The 18,617-nt window shown below is 36.3% G+C and overlaps 1 long non-coding RNA gene across 1 annotated transcript in view; it reads right to left on the reverse strand.

Annotated features, from left to right (window-relative positions):
• The window catches only part of LOC307003175, a 169,899-nt gene extending 164,205 nt beyond the window's left edge, over window positions 1–5,694 (reverse strand). Inside the window, exon 1 of the long non-coding RNA XR_013798636.1 lies at window positions 5,418–5,694. This is a non-coding gene — a long non-coding RNA (uncharacterized lncRNA). The remainder of the gene's footprint in view (window positions 1–5,417) is intronic.
• Between the last annotated feature and the right edge of the window lie 12,923 nt (window positions 5,695–18,617).

Raw genomic sequence — 18,617 nt, forward strand, 5'->3', positions numbered from 1 at the left:
GTTTTAAATGCTACAAGTGAATTTAGACATTACAACATATTGGATATTTATTTAGATTTTTAGCAGTGTTAAAGTTTTTAAAAATGAACTTTAAGTGAGAAACAAACACAAACAATTAAATATCTAATATCAACCAAGACCCATAAATAAAAAAATCTCTAATATCCAATAGCTAGACAAAAAACGACATCACGACACACAAGGCAATTTGTAAATATTTAGCATTTTAGTAAATTGGTGGTGAACCCCACTGAGTGTTAAGTTTAGGGGTGGGAAAAAATTTTATAATATGTTTTTTCGTATAAATCAACTTGCCAAAAATTGCCAGCTTGTCAAACAGTTACATGTTCGTGTTAGCTGTCATGCATCTCTACAATAAAAATAAGCTAAAACAATTATGCCAATAGAACAGCGGGGCAATAATACTACTGTAATATCTGGATATTTAAGGCATAAATGCACTAGGGATGCACCAATGTGAAAATTGTGATCGGTTTGATTACCGATAATTCTTTATATTTGAAAACTGATAGCTGATATATTGGCCGATAAATCTAGCCTAAATCCAAATATATATATATAACCATCCAGCGAACGATGTGCATCTAAAGCGTCTCAACTGAAGGAAATAATCTATTATTTATCGGCTTTAATATATTGGCGAAATGTTCTTATTGGGCCGATAACAATAAAATTAAAAATGACCATATATCGGCCGATACTCATATGGTGGCCGATATATTGTGCATCCCTAAAATGTGCAGTCAATGTAAAGTCATTATCACAATATAAACCTTACCCAACAGGTTGATCAGAACCCCAAGGCAAAGTGGTAAAAGGAAAAAGTAAATCACTGAAAACTTCCAAGAAAGACAGTGACATACTACATCCAAAATAAAATGGTAAATGGACAATGGTGCAAAGTGGAAATGAAGCAAACATCCACAAGCTTCCAAACATCTGTGTAATAGAGTGAACATCACATAGACTCTGAAAGCGTGTTTTATGGCTGGAGATCCAATTGATACAAGAAATCCCCCTAAATGAATGACTCATAACCCTTCCTTCAAAACCTAGCAATGAACTGTCTGCTGCAATGGTGCGTGTGGTTTCCCTCAATTTGCTGAGTGACACATCCAAGGTTAAAGTCTAAGGCATCTGGCTTCAGTTAGTCAAACTGTCATATTGTCTGTGACACCATCATATGTGCCCTCACACACGCTCTGAACAAACTGTCGCACTGCTTTGGCCTCCATGTCGAGAGTAGAAACAGAGGGATGGAAGGCAGCACTGGAACCCTTGGCTGAATAATCTCCACTCTTGGTTTTCACTGGTCATTTCCCCTAACGATGATCTAATTTCCAACTCAATAAAACATGACCCATCAGAACGTGCTGTTGCATTGATGGTGCAGTAGAACAAAAGCCAAATAAAAGACCATAAAAGTCACACTTCAGGCTGATCAGAAAAATCCATATGCTTTGGATTACAGCAATGTAAGTCAATGTTCTCTAGGTGACAGATGTACCAGGAGCCTGATGGAATATAATTGTAATAACTTTTATGAAACACAGAACTTGAAAATGTCAGTTGACATTATCTGGCTGCTAGAAATACAGCAGAAATATGCTTAACTTTTCAGTTGTTGTGTTTATTTCAGACATCTTTCCAATCAATTCCATAATGTACCATGCTACATGTATATTTCACCAAATAAATTAAAACAAGATTGTAAGAAGTATATTTTGATACTGAAAGGTGCTCCAAGTGATGTCAGGCCAAAATATTTTTTGTCACATACAGCAAACATCTCCTCACTATCCGCTAGCTGCCTGTCCCCTGAACACACTGTAAAAAAACGCGGTCTCTGTAGACACCACGGGCTCCACAAACGGCAACAAAAACAAACTGGACTAACCCGTACCACGAAACATAACAAACAGTGTTCCAGCCAATCACTGGCAAGAAGTATTTGAGGGTGGGTCTTGGGGGTTAGTGCGCGTGCACATGAAGGGGGTGTGTGAGTGAAGGAGAGAGAAGCATCAAGAGGGAAGTTTGAATAATGGCCGACACACGACCAAAGAGACGACGTTCCGTTGATCAACTTACAAAGAAGAGGGAAAGAATAAAGAATGCGCGAAGTACCGAATTTACATCGGTAAAGCATTCGAAAGATGGCGAGAACTCCGCCGACAGAAGGGCTTCAAGTCCAACATTCAGGTTGCTCTGTTTTTGCTTGACAGGTGGGTAACATAATTTTTTTTTTTTTAATAGTTCGAACGTCAACAAGAAGTGACGTCACCCACGATCGCTAAGAGCACCTTGAAGTAATGGTAATAAAAATAAAAAACTAGTTATTAGTAATAAAATAAAATACGAATACCCTAATAATATTAAAAAAGAAAAACGTTATTTGAAATTATATTATCCATTATGAATAATATTTCACAATATTTCGGTTTTACTGTATTTTTGATTACAGTAAGTAAATGCAGCCTCTGTGAGCATAAAACACTAATTCTATTAAAATAAGTATACAAAAACACATTAAATATTCAAAAACATTTTTAAAAATCGTACCGACCCAAACCTTTTGAATGGTACTACATTATTTGTTATTATTTTAACTGATTTAGTTCATTTAAGTAAAGTCCTATCAAAAACAGACAAAGAGAACTAGTCCAAGTCAACAACGAAAAAAACTCAACATTAGTCATGTTAGCAGGATTAAATATGCAGAATTATAAACTGTGGTTGAAAAGGCAAACTTTACTATTCCTACTATAAGACTTGTGCCAGACTTGGGGTCATTAAACGGCCACCTAGAAACTATGCAGAACCCTAGTAGCAACTTCATAAGCACTCAGCTTTGGTAACCAATCTAATCACCCTAAAATCATAGTTATGTATCAAGCACACATTAACTCATCAACTGTGGTACTGTTGAAATAAATCAAAATGGAGATAAACCTACACCAAGGACAATTGCTTTCAATTTTCTTATGAAAAACTGCCAGGAAGGCCTTCTCCACAGGGAACGCTAAACATGTGGGCAACTTCTGTTAGAGGGGCAGAGGCACACATAGACCAAATAACATACTTGAAACAGTGTTGCTGAGTCAGTAAACAACATGCCATAGACCACAAGGTTATCTACCCTAACAAACACACATTCATAAAAAAAAACTCCAACCCTATCAACATCACGTCTTCAGGAATTCACGTTGAGCCGCAAAGTGTAATCTTTAAAACAGAAAGAGAGCTCTTTTTTCTTCGAGCCAACACAGTCTGCTCTCCAAAATAGAAAGACTGTAAACAACAGCATGTGGTTGAGTCACAGCATCAAAATATAGACAAGAATTTACTTGCCGTATAGTTATCGCAAAGATTAACTTACTGACGCCTAACTTTGGAAATGGTTGTGTACTTCTATTTCATTTTAACAGCAGCAATACAAAAACAATTCAATGTCATTTAAAAAAAATATTTTATCCAATTTTATCCAATGTTTGTGCTATTTTTAGAAATATCCTCCTTTTGGAACCTTTATTTTTAAGAGTGTTCATTTTCTGCTCCACGTCTTCTAACACTATGACATCTATAGTGGTGATGTCACAAAGCCCAACTGAATGAGCATGATGACATGCAGGCTAACTGCTCAAGATGTCATTAAGTGTGCTTATGCTTATGTCAAGTGTCAAGCTGATCTTTCTTCTGTTTCTGCTAAGTCATAGCTTGAACCATCAGGCCGATACTATCCCATGCCCACAGAGGCACAGAGCAGATCTTGTTCCCATCCGTGGCCAGTGATCCTTCCCTGCACAGAACAGCCTGGCACTGGCCGAATGAGCCAATGAGGTCAAAGGGAGAACAAAAACAACTGTGGACTCTATGTGGGTGTGAGAGTGTGTGGACGCTTAGTCGGCTGGAGATAATGGGAACGTTCGTGAAACACCAGGCTGGAAAAACAGAGCAATTAAGCATGATGAGTAAGAGCTAGAGATGATGTAAACAACACTACTACACAAACCACTAGTGTATCATCCGTTTACTCAAAAAAGTCAATCACAAACTAAGTAAGTGTTCATTTCTGAACGCACAGAGCTCAGCTTTGAGGCTTGTAATTTCAAAGTTTTAATCTTCCAACAGGAACTCCAATAATGAGTTTAAAAACAATGAGATCCGGTTGAAGCGTTTGATTAGACAGAGAATTTGGTGTGGTGAGTTTAATCACAGGCTCTTTAAAAGAGAGAGGACGATGAAGCTGATGGGGAGGGGACTCATCTGCCACAAACAACTCGTGCCACGTGCCCTCCATGTGAGCAGAGGATATTGCCACATGTTTCCCCCCAGCATAAGGCCTCGGAAAGCAGTGGTCCCGAGGAACGCCTGCTCCGGGCAGGATGCAGAACTGGAATTTGGGGGTCAGGGTCAAAGGGATACATGCTGATCTTCTACCCTGTAAACATAACGGCTATGTCTGAGACCACAAGGACACAAAGCCAGAAGGGGGAGGCTGTTTACGCAAGGACAAATATGCCCTGCTGTGGACGAACGTCTCTGAAAGGGGCATCAGATAACCTCAGCATTTCTCAAAATTAAGTGCACAGGGCCATAGGTTTAAAGAAAACTATTCCAAATGAGAAACATTTCATATATCATTACAATTAATTATTCAATCTGGCTAAATCATTCTGTAGCCTATATCCATAAGAGCTTTATAAGTCTCGTTTTGACCGTGTATGTGACAGCTGAAAACATGAGACTATGAAGTAGATGTCGTCTCCATTGGCCAATTTAGAGCATATTGATCTCTTCTCAGCTGTTGTCTCTCAGAGCTCTGAATTTAAGCTTTGATTCCTGAAATACCTCTGCGTCTGAGCTCCAACATTCCTCACTCATGTCAGATCTCAAACTCTTACACATCTCTTTTACACCTCATATATTTTATGATATGCTACATATTGTGAGAAATGTAGTTTCTCACAAAAATATCAAATGATTCTAATACAATATAACGTTATAGTATAAAAAAAATCATTGATTTATATACAGTATATATATATATATATATATATATATATATAATGTATTTATTTCTTTATGTATTTATTTATGTATTCATTTATTTATAATATATACAGTTAGCCAATAAACAGGTTTCATTGTCATTTTACTATTTTCCTGTTAAAATAATGTTTATAGTTTTACTGTATTTACAATTTCAGCAAAGATGCTGATACAATGCAATGTTCTTCACTGTAATAACGGTTATTATTCACAAAGGCAGAAAGATGGGGAACAAGGGGAACTTTTCCTCATAAGATAACACACAATCGAGTATTCGATTCAGCGTCAGCATTGCACAATAATCCTCCTTTATCTTATAAGTTTACATTACATGAACATGCTCTTACCTGTCCGGCGTTTGATCCTGGAAGCGTCTGTCAAACACTCAAAATACCCAAACAAAGTTTGGAGTTGGTGAAACTCGTTCCACTTTAACTCTGCATTCCACTTGAGCGCTGCTACAAACTTTCGGAGTGACTTATGTAAGGAATAAAAGTCTTTCTGGCATATATCGAATCCTTTCGTGCTTCTGAGTGCTCACAGCTCTTTGCAGGGATTTGGGGACTCCTGAGTCCAGTGGAAGCGGAAATGCGGCGCTGTGGCTGGAAGAGGTTTACTGACTCCTACAGGCGTCTGCTGCTCTCTTTATGAATGAAGTTTAACAGGGTCAAATTCTCTGCTTTCTCTAAATATCCTGTGCAGAAATTAAACACATCTTGCCATGTGTGGTTCGTTTATGCATGCATTTGAAGCTTATATAAATAAAAAAATATCTTATCTCGTTATAAAAAGTGTAAAGTTCTTGTAAAAGGAAAAAGTGTAAAAGGAAAAAGCTCTTTCATTGCTCAAGAAACATACTCGAGAACAGAGATCATTTGTGATTATTTAAAAGTGTTTAAGGTTTGGGTTTTTGTAAATGGTTTGTTTAAAGAAGAGCATGATGCATACACATTTTTTTTTAATAATATTGGTTTATGGTCTGTGAAAGCTGTGTCTATTAGATTATGTTAAAGGGTTAGTTCACCCAAAAATGAAAATTCTGTTATTAATTACACACCGTCATGTCGTTCCAAACCTGTAAGACTTTCGTTCATCTTCGGAGAGACTCGGTCATTTTCTATAATTAACATATTGAATTTAGGCTTTTTCACATATTAGCCTATAAACATTGATCAGTGAACAATTTGTTTAAATTAGTTTATCTCTTTGTGAACTTTTTGAAGTGTCAAAGTGGTATAGCTGTCAACGGAGGGACATAACTGTCATATCTCATAACTATTATAACTGAACCAGCCACTGTCCTGAATCAGTGTTATGTACTGTCATAGCATCCAGATGCAGAAATATGAGGGATGTTCATTTGTTATATTAATACCCCAATGCACAAAAACTCTACTGTTCAGTAGCTTGTGCAAATTCATCACCCAATATTATTGCGACTCAGACTTCAACATTATCATAACAAATTGTTTCACTCCCTGCTGTGCATTGTTTACATCCTCTCACTGAATGCTATTTTCCCTACAGACAGCAATAAAAAAGAATTTGCTCATGAAGGCAGTTTTGTCACAGTGTTGAGCTGTGATGTATTGCATACTCACTCAGCAGTAATCAGCAAGACATTTTCTGCGGCACTATATTTGCTTGAATCCTATATTTCATTCTCTCTCTATTCTTTTCTTGTGAAAGTAACTCTGAATGTTGTCATCCATGGCTGAAACAGCTCTTGTGTGTTCATCAGCGTCTCTAAAATCATCGCCACAGAACGTTTACACATGTGTATGAGATTCTCCAGACTCGCTCATCTTTAAATTAGCCTGATAGTCAGTGTCCAAATGTAATCATCCCTGTTAGTTTTCTTTATAAATGACCCTGTAAAGGAGCACTGGCAGATGGTGACAGTAATGATCGTGGTGAGCTATCTTTCCTTAATCATGAGGAGACATGGGACATTGGTGGAGTTTACAAAATACAGTCATTAGAAGTGCACATGGTAAAGAGATTTGGTTTTAGTGCTGTTACACCCCTAAACAGAGCATTTAGATCAAAACTAGGCTACATTTAAAATAAATTAATACTTTTATTCAGCAAGAATGGATTACTTTAATCAAAAGTAACAGTTTTTTAAGACTTTTACATTCCACAAAAAAAAAATGGTAATACCCTTATATTGGCCATTACATATTTAAAACAGTAATATCCTATACTAAACCTAAACTAATCAAACAAACTATATATAATTTGAAAGCTTACAATCTCTAGTTTACATATTTGGTGACTGATTTTCAAAATAAATTACAGAGGAGCCGTAATTTATCAATTTGCAACAAGAATATGTTCATACTCCTAAGGCGTGTTCAGACCTTTATTTTGAAATAGTGATGAACATGAAAAATCATGAAAGAATGGTAGAAACCTCCGTTTGTTTTTATGCCAAGAGTTCAAAATATAGCATCCATTCAATTATTTTAGAAAAAAAGGTCTGAAAATGTTTTGAATATAAAGAAAAATATAATAGATTCACCATTTGTGATGTGGCATTCGAGCTATAATGCACATAGGCCTATGTGTTTTTTCTGTGTTTCTTAGAGGTTGAATTCATTTCCAAATCTGCCAAACTTCCAATACTACTTCTGAATAGGATGTCTACTTCATAAATTGTATGAAAATTGTAAAAAATAATGGTTCAGATCACTCTGAGATTCCATCCCATGATTTTGCTGTTGCTAGAGCCGTGCTCTGCTGGGACAGACGATCCTGCTCGATGGTGTAATCAGTTAACATGTGGTGGGTCTCTGTTGTTCAGGTACATTGAACTAATTACTACATTGTCCTCCACAGGGGTTTAACACCTGGAAGAGAGGCTAGGAACAGAGCCCAATTACCTGCCTCATTTCAGGCCCACACACTGTAAACACACTCATGCTGACCTCTAAAAGAAACTCACTGTATTAATAATTTCAATGTACCACCTCTGTGAATTTAAAGCCAGTGTTTTCCTTGGTCTGTTGCACCCCTGAGGAATGACTGGACAAGGCATTTAGTGATTAGCATAATCATTAGATCAGTCAAGAGCAGGCTAATTGAGCTGAGTTATGGGACCTTACACGGTATGAGTGTGTATATGCATCACAATTTGCCAGTTCAAATAGTCTTAAAAGAGAGAAACTGAAACTGATTTAGATTAATATTAGTAATATTCTTTAAGTCGTCACAAAATGGAAGTTGCGATACAATTTTTTGGCCTATTGTTATGTATATCCGAGTGAACCGGCTTCTCAAACAAGAAAAAAATACTTGGTTTTGTCCATGTTGGATGGTTAGATTGTTGTGGTTTGCTTTTGCTGTGATCTCATGAGTGACAGGTTGTCCCGCCCTCACGCCAGTAAACACGTCATCAGAGAACAGATGTTGCTACTAGAGGGAGAAGAAGTTATTTTTATTGACGATTACGAGGACACATGCATAGATATTGAAATGCATAGAAAATAGAATTGTCATCGTTCAATTTTATGGTGACTGACACTTTATAGTTCGTTATTGACCTATAGCGTTCAAAAGTTTAGGGTCGGTAAAAGTCTCTTATTCTCACCAAAGCTGCGTTTATTTGATCAAAAACACAATAAAAAAACTGTAATTGTGAAATATTACTAAAATTTAAAATAACTGTTTTCTATTTTAATATATTTTAAAATGTAATTTATTCCTGGTAAAAGTGATTTTTCAGCATCATTACTCCAGTATTCAGGGTCACATGATCCTGCAGAAATCAGGAAACATTTATTTATATTATCAATGTTGAAAACAGTTGTGCAGCTTGATATTTTTGTGGAAACATAAAAAAAAATCATGATTAATGATTAATTTCATGATGAATAGAAATGTAAAAATAACATTTATTTGAAATAGAAATCTTTTGTAATATTATAAATCCCTGTGTGAATTTTGATCAATTTAAAGGCATCCTTGCTTAATGAAACTTCTCTTTATTTTTTATTTTTTATAAAGCGTAGGCTACCGACCCCTAACTTTATTTTTTATTTTTTATAAAGCGTAGGCTACCGACCCCTAACTTTATTTTTTATTTTTTATAAAGCGTAGGCTACCGACCCCTAACTTTTGAATGGTACAGTAGTGTAGTTTTTAAGGATCATATTTAATGCTGGAATACTTCAGGATGATATGTAGAGCAGCAGGTGTTACAAACATCCAGGAACAGCAAAGTATCTGTGCACTTTCCCACATTTTTCTCTTATCATGTCCTGGGGCTAAGGAAAAATAGCATGTATTGTCTCAGTACCTTTCCATGATTGATTGAGTTTCTTAACACCAAGCAGGCGTCGTTGACGTGTAAATGTACACCTGCTTGTTGCACTGGTCTCAAGATCAATGAAAATGTGATTTCTCATGAAATCTCCACCTGACCATTGCAGATTGATTGCAGCAGTTCCTTGGGTCTAAGATCATAGGTAATAATTAAAATGTTTTATGGTGCACTCAAGTCTGCTCAGGTATTTGGATCCATCACCAAAGCAGAGTATCACACTAAGGGCATCCATGTCATCTACAGCCTCTCTATATACAGTCACCTTAAGAATATAATGTGTGTCTCCCCACCTCTATCACAATGTCTCTGTGCACATTAAAATCAGATGGGGTGTGTGATTGGTTTAATCAGAAACAATCAGGCAAAGCACATAAATCTGAATCCCATCGCTATCCATTTGCAGTGTGTTTGTTGTTGTAGAAGCTGGGCCTCCATTTTAGATGGTGTGACTCAGGTGGAAGGTGTCTTCTGTCTTTGTGTCTGCCAACAGATAGAACTGGAGACCTTATATAAACTCCATTCACTTCGCATCCCATTACTCACCCAACTGAAGAACATGCACACGAGGCCTTAAATGCAATCTATGGACTGAGAGAAATGAAAAACATAATGGTTAGTTAATGCATTTTTTGTGATATTGAGCCGGCTGGTATATTTACCAGTGGCGCCAGATTTTCAGCCATTATTAAATCCCACCCTATTAATACATTGTATCATTGTGCAAGGGCAATTTAATGTAATGTAGTGCATGTTGTGTTTTATTACTATGGGTACACGAAATGTGATTGATTTGATCGTTATACCATGTGACATGTTGTGCTTTTAGTTTTCAATGTGAAAAACAGTTGGCTACTACATGGTAACCTGCATGATACTTTGCTTGCTACAGAGCTGTTGAATGGAGGCAATTTCATTAAGCTATTTAATGCTTCATCCAACATCAGATGCCCTTAAAATTCCATTTAAATCAGGTATTGGATTTTTAAAGTAAAAAAGAATAAAAAAAATCGTAGACAAAGAAAATTAGACTAAAATAAAAAAAAACGAAACGTTTTTTAATGCAGAGTTATTAGATGCACATGATAAGTTATATAAGATGCACACGTTTGGAGAAATACAAGCTTTTGACCGTTATGTATTTGTAACATGACATAATATTATAGTTCATTTAAAATAAGTCAACAAACAAGTTGTATGTTTGGAAGAAATGTGAAACCTTTTTGATTCCCATATTGATGTTGCTTGATCACGTGTATCCAATAACTCTTATGACCTACAAAAAAACATCACTGAATATGCGCAGTTAGAACCAATACAAACAAAAGAAATACCATCAAATGTCTAATTAACACAAATAATTTAATTAGAATTTTTAACTGAATTTGCTTAAGGACTTAGGATTTAATGAAAACATTTATTTCATCTTTATCCCCCATTTTGTTCTGAGAAATGACTTTAATATATAATGCTGCTATGCTTCATAAAAAGTGGGTAAAATTTCACAGCATCTATTATCTGTGATCCTTTCCGAACACTATGTTTAGTTGCTCTACAAACAATCAAATCCCTGCTGTTAAATTTGTCATTAATCTCTTACACAACAATCCTTGTCATTTTATAACTTATATAACCTCAGTCAAAGCCCTCGGTGTCTCTTAAAGCAGTATTGGTGAGCATTTACCTAATCCTCTGACCGCAGTTCGACCATGTGTTATCTTGTGGTTCCACACTAGGCCTTGGTTTAACTCCCTACTTAAGACGTGCTAAAATCTGCAGCAGCAACTGTTGATTTCACAGCCGTTCAAATGCCCACATGGATTCATTTCAGGCTGGTCAAACGGCTCCTTAAATCAGTCCGGTCATATTAAATTACATGGTTAGATTGCTTCATTATCCTGGTTTTAACATTGAGCTGTTTGTGAACAACGGCTGCCTGTTCGTTTGACGCTTATGCTGTTACGCTGCTGCTAAAAGCATTAGGCTAATACTCAAGTCACACATTAACGTTCGATTGACTGGTTTTTGGTGTGTTGTTGCTGATATTGTGCACGGCAATAAGTGTGCTGACAGAAAAGGAAACAAAATGAAAGCATAGCAGGACAGTATAGTCTTGATAAATGCACAAATCAGTCATTAAAGTACATGATATATATATAATCAGACATGATGTCATTCAACAAAACTCATTGGATAGCCCTTTCGACCTCACCCTACAAACCTGTCAAAATCGAAACTGAGCCCCAGTGTGGATCATTACTCAACATGCAGAAGGTTTAAGGCTGAATGAGGTGACAGGGTTCTGAGGTGAGATCGAACAATGGCTGCTCTGGAGAGGGAAATGATCTGGACTGGAGGTCACACTCGCACACCTGCTTTAGGTGGGCACACCGGTGTTTTAGAGACCCTGGAGTGTGAAAATAGTCTCATTCCAAGCTTATCTCACAGAAAACCTGACTTTATTGGTGCAGTTCATGACTGGATTTGTAAGCACAGCCTGTGAGAGTTCTAGCTAGAAGACCATCAGAATGACAAATGCCCTCATAAGATGCCAATGCGTTTACCTCTAAGGTTATAAAACATCACTGGTTTTACTACTTATTCTGGTTCTAATGGCTGAACTTTATGGTCTCATTACAGAGATATTTAAATGCACAAAAAAAAATCCAAAACCAACAAAGAATAAAAAATAAAAAAGATGAAGGGAGGTTGCATCATTTATTACACATTTAACTTTGCTGTCTAAGGCTGAAGTAAAATGAGAAAAGCATCTATGGTTTGCAAGTGTTAGATATATACAGCAAATATATGATATATAATATAGCAGAGCATTCTATTTAGCATTTTTTTCATTTTATTCAGTCTGTGGTTTGAGACACCTTTTTGTAAGAAATTAAGACTTTTATTTAGCAAAGGATGAATTCAATTGATAACTGTAAGTGATAGTTACAAAAGATTTATATTTCAAATAAATGCAGTTTTACTTTGTATTCATCCATGAATCCTGAAAATATTTACAATTAATATTTATATTGAATCTGGTTTCCACACAAATATTAAGCAGCGCAACTGTTTTTTTGTTTTTTTACATTGAATAATAATAATAATATGTGTTTTTTTGGCCACAAAATCATATTAAAATGATTTCTAAAGCATAATTTGACACTGAAGACTGGATTCATTAATGGCTGCTGAAAATTTGCCATCACAGGAATAAATTACATTTATTCTAATAAAGTATAATACTATTTTTGTAATAACACTGGGTTTTTTTTATCAAATAAATGCAGCCGTGGCAAGCATAAGAGCTTCTTGAACAGTATAACATCATGTCCACAACATTTCAAAATATTAACTTTCAGTGATTTTGAAAGTGAGTATCCATTACTAAAGTATCCTTTCGTTTGATTAATACGATATTATCTGAAAATAAACTTAAGTCTATGATCAATACACTTTAAGTGCACCTTTCACAAAACCAAAAAAACTTCAGAGCAAAAGCACCACGACTGCATGAAGCTTACACACATTTATGGCCATTCAGCCCCTGTGCAGCTCATGGTTTACTGGGGTTACAGTTTCTCTGCCTTCACAGTCACTAATTAATTCCACCCTTGTGTTTTTAACCCCCCTATGTTAATGGTGAAAATAAAAAACTTTATTACGCTGATTAAATCGACTCAAGCTTTCCTTTTGAAGTTTTATGTCATTTATAAAAAAAGAAACATAACACAAACAAAAAGCTGGTGGGGACACGTTGCCATTTTATCAAAGACAAATCATAATGAACAGTGCATAAGTACACATTTTATCAATTACATTCTGAGTACAGCACAAAGGCACAGTAAACACATATGCTGATTAAAAATAAATAAACACATTTGATGGTCTTGCTACGACTGGTCGTTCACATAAACAAACCTTGCCTCTACTTTATCATTTAAATCAAATAACTGAAATGTCAAAGGTCTGATGTGTTCAGGTTTAGAAGTGGTTTTTAATGTTAAACAGTGTGTGTTTGTGTATAACTGAGAACCTGCACAAAGGGGTTTATATAAGATTTACATATAATCTGAAAATTTGTTTGGAAATTTATTATTTGGAAGTTCATGAAAGTCCATGGATTTGGAGAAAGTATGGTTGTCACATTTTGTCTTTGTTGAGCAGAAATTTCTAGTTCCGGACAAGAAACCTAATGGCCAGTAAAAGCTAGTTCCCGTATCTGCAGGCGCGCATTAGCAGCGCAGTGTTAAACATAATCTGCACAACAGAGCTGTGAAAAATCTGAGACCCTGTAAAACGAGGTGGCTTGGTCACTATAATGGCTGTTAACAACCTGCAAGCTTGCATGTTATGGCTACCATGGGAACAGGGACTGAGTTGTTTCTGTGCTAGCGTGGTAATTTGGTACGTGTAAGTCTGGGGAAAGAAATGTTGTAGGTGAGTTTAATACAGCAAGAAATTAAGTGTAAAAGGAAAAGAGAAGTAAACTGACTCCTTGTAGGAGTTTAAGGATAGGACGCAGAGGATTTGTGCTGAATGTCACTGTTTTTAGGGTATGTCCAGTCATCATTTCTGACCTGTATGATGAACATTTGAAAGGAAGATTAATTATCAGAACTCATTTCACCTTTTTTTATATTTTGATATAATCTCTTGGCAGGACCAGTGTGGAAAAAAAGTACAACCAACCACAATAATTTATTATGCAATACCTGGTATTAAGATGCGTTTTGGTTGATCGTATCACAAGTGGCAATGCTAAATACAGGTTTAAACAATGTCTAAAACATTTTGAACTTGTCCATTTTTGACCATTTCCAGAGGAAAACAGACAGGCAGAAAACAAAAGATTAGGAAGTATCAGCAAAACTTGAAATGCCTCAGCGATTTACTGCAGAATGTATTGCAAGAATACATTAAAATTAAGTGTCACTGTCACTTGATGGTGGATCTGTTCAAGAAGCTGTCAATGATCAAAATATAAATATTTAAATGTTGCAAATTATAGTTTTGAGTATATGTTTGAGAACGTGAATATGATACAGATACTGAATGTACTGAGAAATGAGCTCTGATGAGTACAGTGATGGTATAAAACATCTGAAAAAAAAAAACTGAACCCTTCCAAAATCCAAAAGGTAACGAAAACATGCTTTATTTTATTCTTCTGTAATTGTTACTCTAATATCAGGAGAGTTTTATATTATCGCGATACGTAGAGATCCATCCGTGCTATAGATCCGGGTCGCTAAAGACCTGAATATGTAATAGTGATTGGCGAAACATTCCCGCATTTAAGGGTTAAACTGTCGGCTGAAGAAGACCCCAGTTTGGTTTGAAGACGAAAACGTACCAAGCACAACGTTCTCTCACCATTCCTGATTTCTAACACGCACTCACCGCGTTCGGCATAGTCTTGCGGCTGTCAGAGCAGAAGCGTAACCTGCTGCCTCATGTGTGTTTTTCCGTTGTCTCCAGACGCATACATATGTGAATTGTGTGAGCTTATTTCATCCATTAGATCGAAAGATCTGAAAAAGCCAAATCATTTACCCGCCCATAGACTCTCCCATCGAAGAAATCAGGACTGAAGTAGTTGAATTTGGACAAAAAAGAGAGTGTCTCCTTCGTCTACTTGTGATCCGATCGACCAAAATGCATCTCAATGGGCCTTAAACAGGACCTATTTACATTTTAAACTTTCTTTAGTGTGTAATGTTGCTGTTTGTGTCACGTTCAATTAAGAAAAGACCCAAGAGCAGAAGAATGCTAAACTGACAAACGCTGATAGCCTACTCTTGGACAAAAACACTCAGGTTGAAGATCAAACGGGTCTTTTAATCAGCAGACACATATGCAGATCCAGGAACGAAGGATTAGATGAGTCAGACAAACAAGAAGATCAAGACCAGGCAGGCAATACAAATGGAATAACTAATCAGTCAGAATAGCGTGCGGTGGTCACACTCAAGCGTACTGTTCAGTAACAAAGCTTGCTTGCGGGAAAGTTGAGAACCAGAATGAAATTGATGGCCAAACCAGGGAGATAAATTCGACGTTGAGAGAAGGTAACACAGGAACCACAACACCAACTTGACAGAGAACAAAAGAAATAACTAAAATGGAATTAATAAAATCCTAGTGGTTCATGTGAGCAAACACACTAGCAAGAAACTAAGAAAAGACAAGAGAATAAATATAGCAAATAAAAAGTCCCGAGTCCTAACAGTTTAAGCATGAACAAGGTCTGCAGAAATACAAAGCACAAAGTCCAGTAGTCTTGAGTTTCCTCCAGAAAATAAATATTTTTGACAGTAATTTAAAATATAGTCATTATTGACAATAATCTGGACAACTTGTGGTTTAGTCAGATATCATGTTAGACTACGCAACAGTGTTTCCAGCACAAAACAATGAACAATGACAAGTTTTGATGTCCGATTCACGGACAAATTACTACGATCTGGTTCTTGTTAATGAGTCTGTCAAAAGAATGCATGAGGCCGCCTTGAACTGGCTTGAGTTAGCGGTTTGAATCAGACTTAGAGGATCGTTCGATTTTCACAATTGACTCCCTCACTTAACTGCCACAAGCAATTTTTCAGCTATGTTCAATTTGAAGTGAATGAATTAAAAACAATTTTGGAAGTCCATGCAGCATAAACAGGGTTAAATATTATTTCAAAGCCATTTTGCCACTTGTCAGACAAAATTGATTATATTAAATCGTCCAGCTAAACTATGTTTGAGTTATTATATTCTGTGTATATTGTATCATTGTTTGCTGTTGAGGAAAAAGTAAAAATATCTAAATATCGCCTTTTCCCTTGAGGAAAAGAAAGAACGAGCAAGCCATCATTTTCACACATGGCGTATGACAGTCAGTCAGCACGAGTAAGACAGTGAACATCTTAGTCTGAACCATCTGGACATCACTGATGTCAGCTGTGCTTGGATAATCACAGACCGTAAACACACAGTAGCTTATATACAAACAATAAGGAGCTGTGTTAGACAGCCAAAGGACAGCTCTGAGATATGAGCGCTGTGCCTCGTCGCTACAGATGGCTTCGCTAGATCATGATGCCTTGAATCTACTTTTAGCTTCACAAGCATCAAGCAGCCAAATGGTTCACTCCATCCTACGCTTAATGGAAATGGCCACGGTTCTCCAGTGGAGTGAAAAATATAACATAATTGATATGCTCATGGCATGAAAGGTGTAGAATTTATTTAAGGCATAACTTTTCATTTTCAAAAACTCAGTAATTAGTCTATGCTTCAAGGAAATTGGTTCAAATAACATGTGGAGGATGTTAAATCACTATGAAAAGCTATACTTTAAAGGGACAGTTCACCCAAAAAAATATATATAATTTACTCACCCTCAAGTTATTCCAAACTTTTATGAATTAATTTGTTCTGCTGAACACGAACATTTTGAAGAATGTCAGTAACCAAACAGTTGATGGGCCCTATATATTGACTTCTATAGTAAGGGGGAAAATACAATGGAAGTGATCTATATACTATTGGATGAACTATCCCTTTCATCTAGGCTAAATTATGTACTATGGTCACCTAACAACACAAATTCTGCCACCAATTACTCACTCTCATGTTTTTCCAAACCTGTATGACTTTCTTTCTGTTCTGTTTCTGTTACAAAAGCAGATTGTTTGAAGAATGTTCACAGTGCAAATAGCAACCAGAGGCTGTCAAGCTGCAAAAAAGATAAAAGCAACAATAAAACAAAAACAAAAAGCCATGAACACTTTGGAAGAGAATCCTTTTTATCCTTTTTAAAATTATTTTTATTAGTGCAAATGAGATTTGAGAACTATGGTGAATATGACACATGCAAAATGAATTGTAGCAAAGTTAAAGTCTCAGGGAAGGAGGCTGGAGAAGGTGAACGTTCAACATAATTTTGATGACCAAAATAAACAATCAACAATACGAAAGTAAACAAAAAAACACAACATAAAGTCCAGGCCTGGTCCTCTCTCGTCTTGAACCGTCGTCACTCCTTTTATCCTCCCGGTTCTCCTTACGTGAGACCATCCGCTCCGTTCCCACGGCTCTCGGCCTATGCCCTGCTTGAACCACAGGATATTTGGTCTCTCATTACCAATGTAATGAGTTTTCTGAAGTAACATCTGAGATACAGACAGGAAAGGTTTTACAAGGACAAAGCAATATGTTGTTTTTCATTTTGTTTAATTTACTCATTATTAATTTGTTATTGTGATCTTTTTGATGAGAAACTTGGTGGTTTTTGAGAAAAACTGCAGTGCCCATAATAAATACAATTTTTAAAGAAAATCCATTAACATCATTTACCAAACCAACAATTCAAAATGCGAAATGAGTTTTGGAAACGCAGATGTGAAGCGAATACAAGTTCTTTGGTCCATATGGAGCCCGGCAGCAAATACAAAATGATTTTATCCACGTATTCAGTCATTCCTCCAAAATAGAATCCATTAGAAAAGAAAGAGTTTAAGAGATAACACGCCAAATGGGGAATGAAAAATGTAATTGCACTATGAATCAAGAGAAATCCGCTGCAATTCCTCACACACACAGTAGGACTCGGATAAGAACGGTCCTGGGAACAAAGGGCAGAGAGGCTAATTTATTTTTTCTCAACTATCTCATGCATAACACAGTTCTCATGGTTTTCAGACTGACTTCTATGAGAAACACACTTAACTAGCTGTTGCGTTGTCCCCCCCCCCCCCCCCCCCCCCCGTTTAACAAAATATAAATGTCAAAACACAGCATACATGCACTCTAAAAAATAATCTCCGCATTTTTGTTTTGTCAATGTAATTTTGTAAGTTGATACAACTAGTAGTTTCTCAATTTGTTAATTAAACTTAACATGTTAAGTTTTCACTGTCTCAACTAGTCTGTAAGTTGACTTAACTAGAGTATTTGTCGCCTCAACTTAAAATCATTTGCCGAACCATTAGGTTGTAAGTTCTCATTATTTATCGCGAGAAACTGGAGAAAACAGGGAAACAGAATGAGAACCCAAACAAAACATCGACAAGACTCAACAAGAAACACAAGAAACACTAGGGTTTAAATTCTAGAGGCAAACAAGAGACACAACTGGGAATAATCACAGAACTGATCAACTATAAAAACTACAAAGGACTACAATAATGGCACACAGGACAGGAAACAGAGTAAAATGCAAAGTAAAAGTGTA

Source organism: Phoxinus phoxinus (genome assembly GCF_949152265.1).
Source record: "Phoxinus phoxinus genome assembly, chromosome: 8".
NCBI lineage: Eukaryota > Metazoa > Chordata > Actinopteri > Cypriniformes > Leuciscidae > Phoxinus > Phoxinus phoxinus.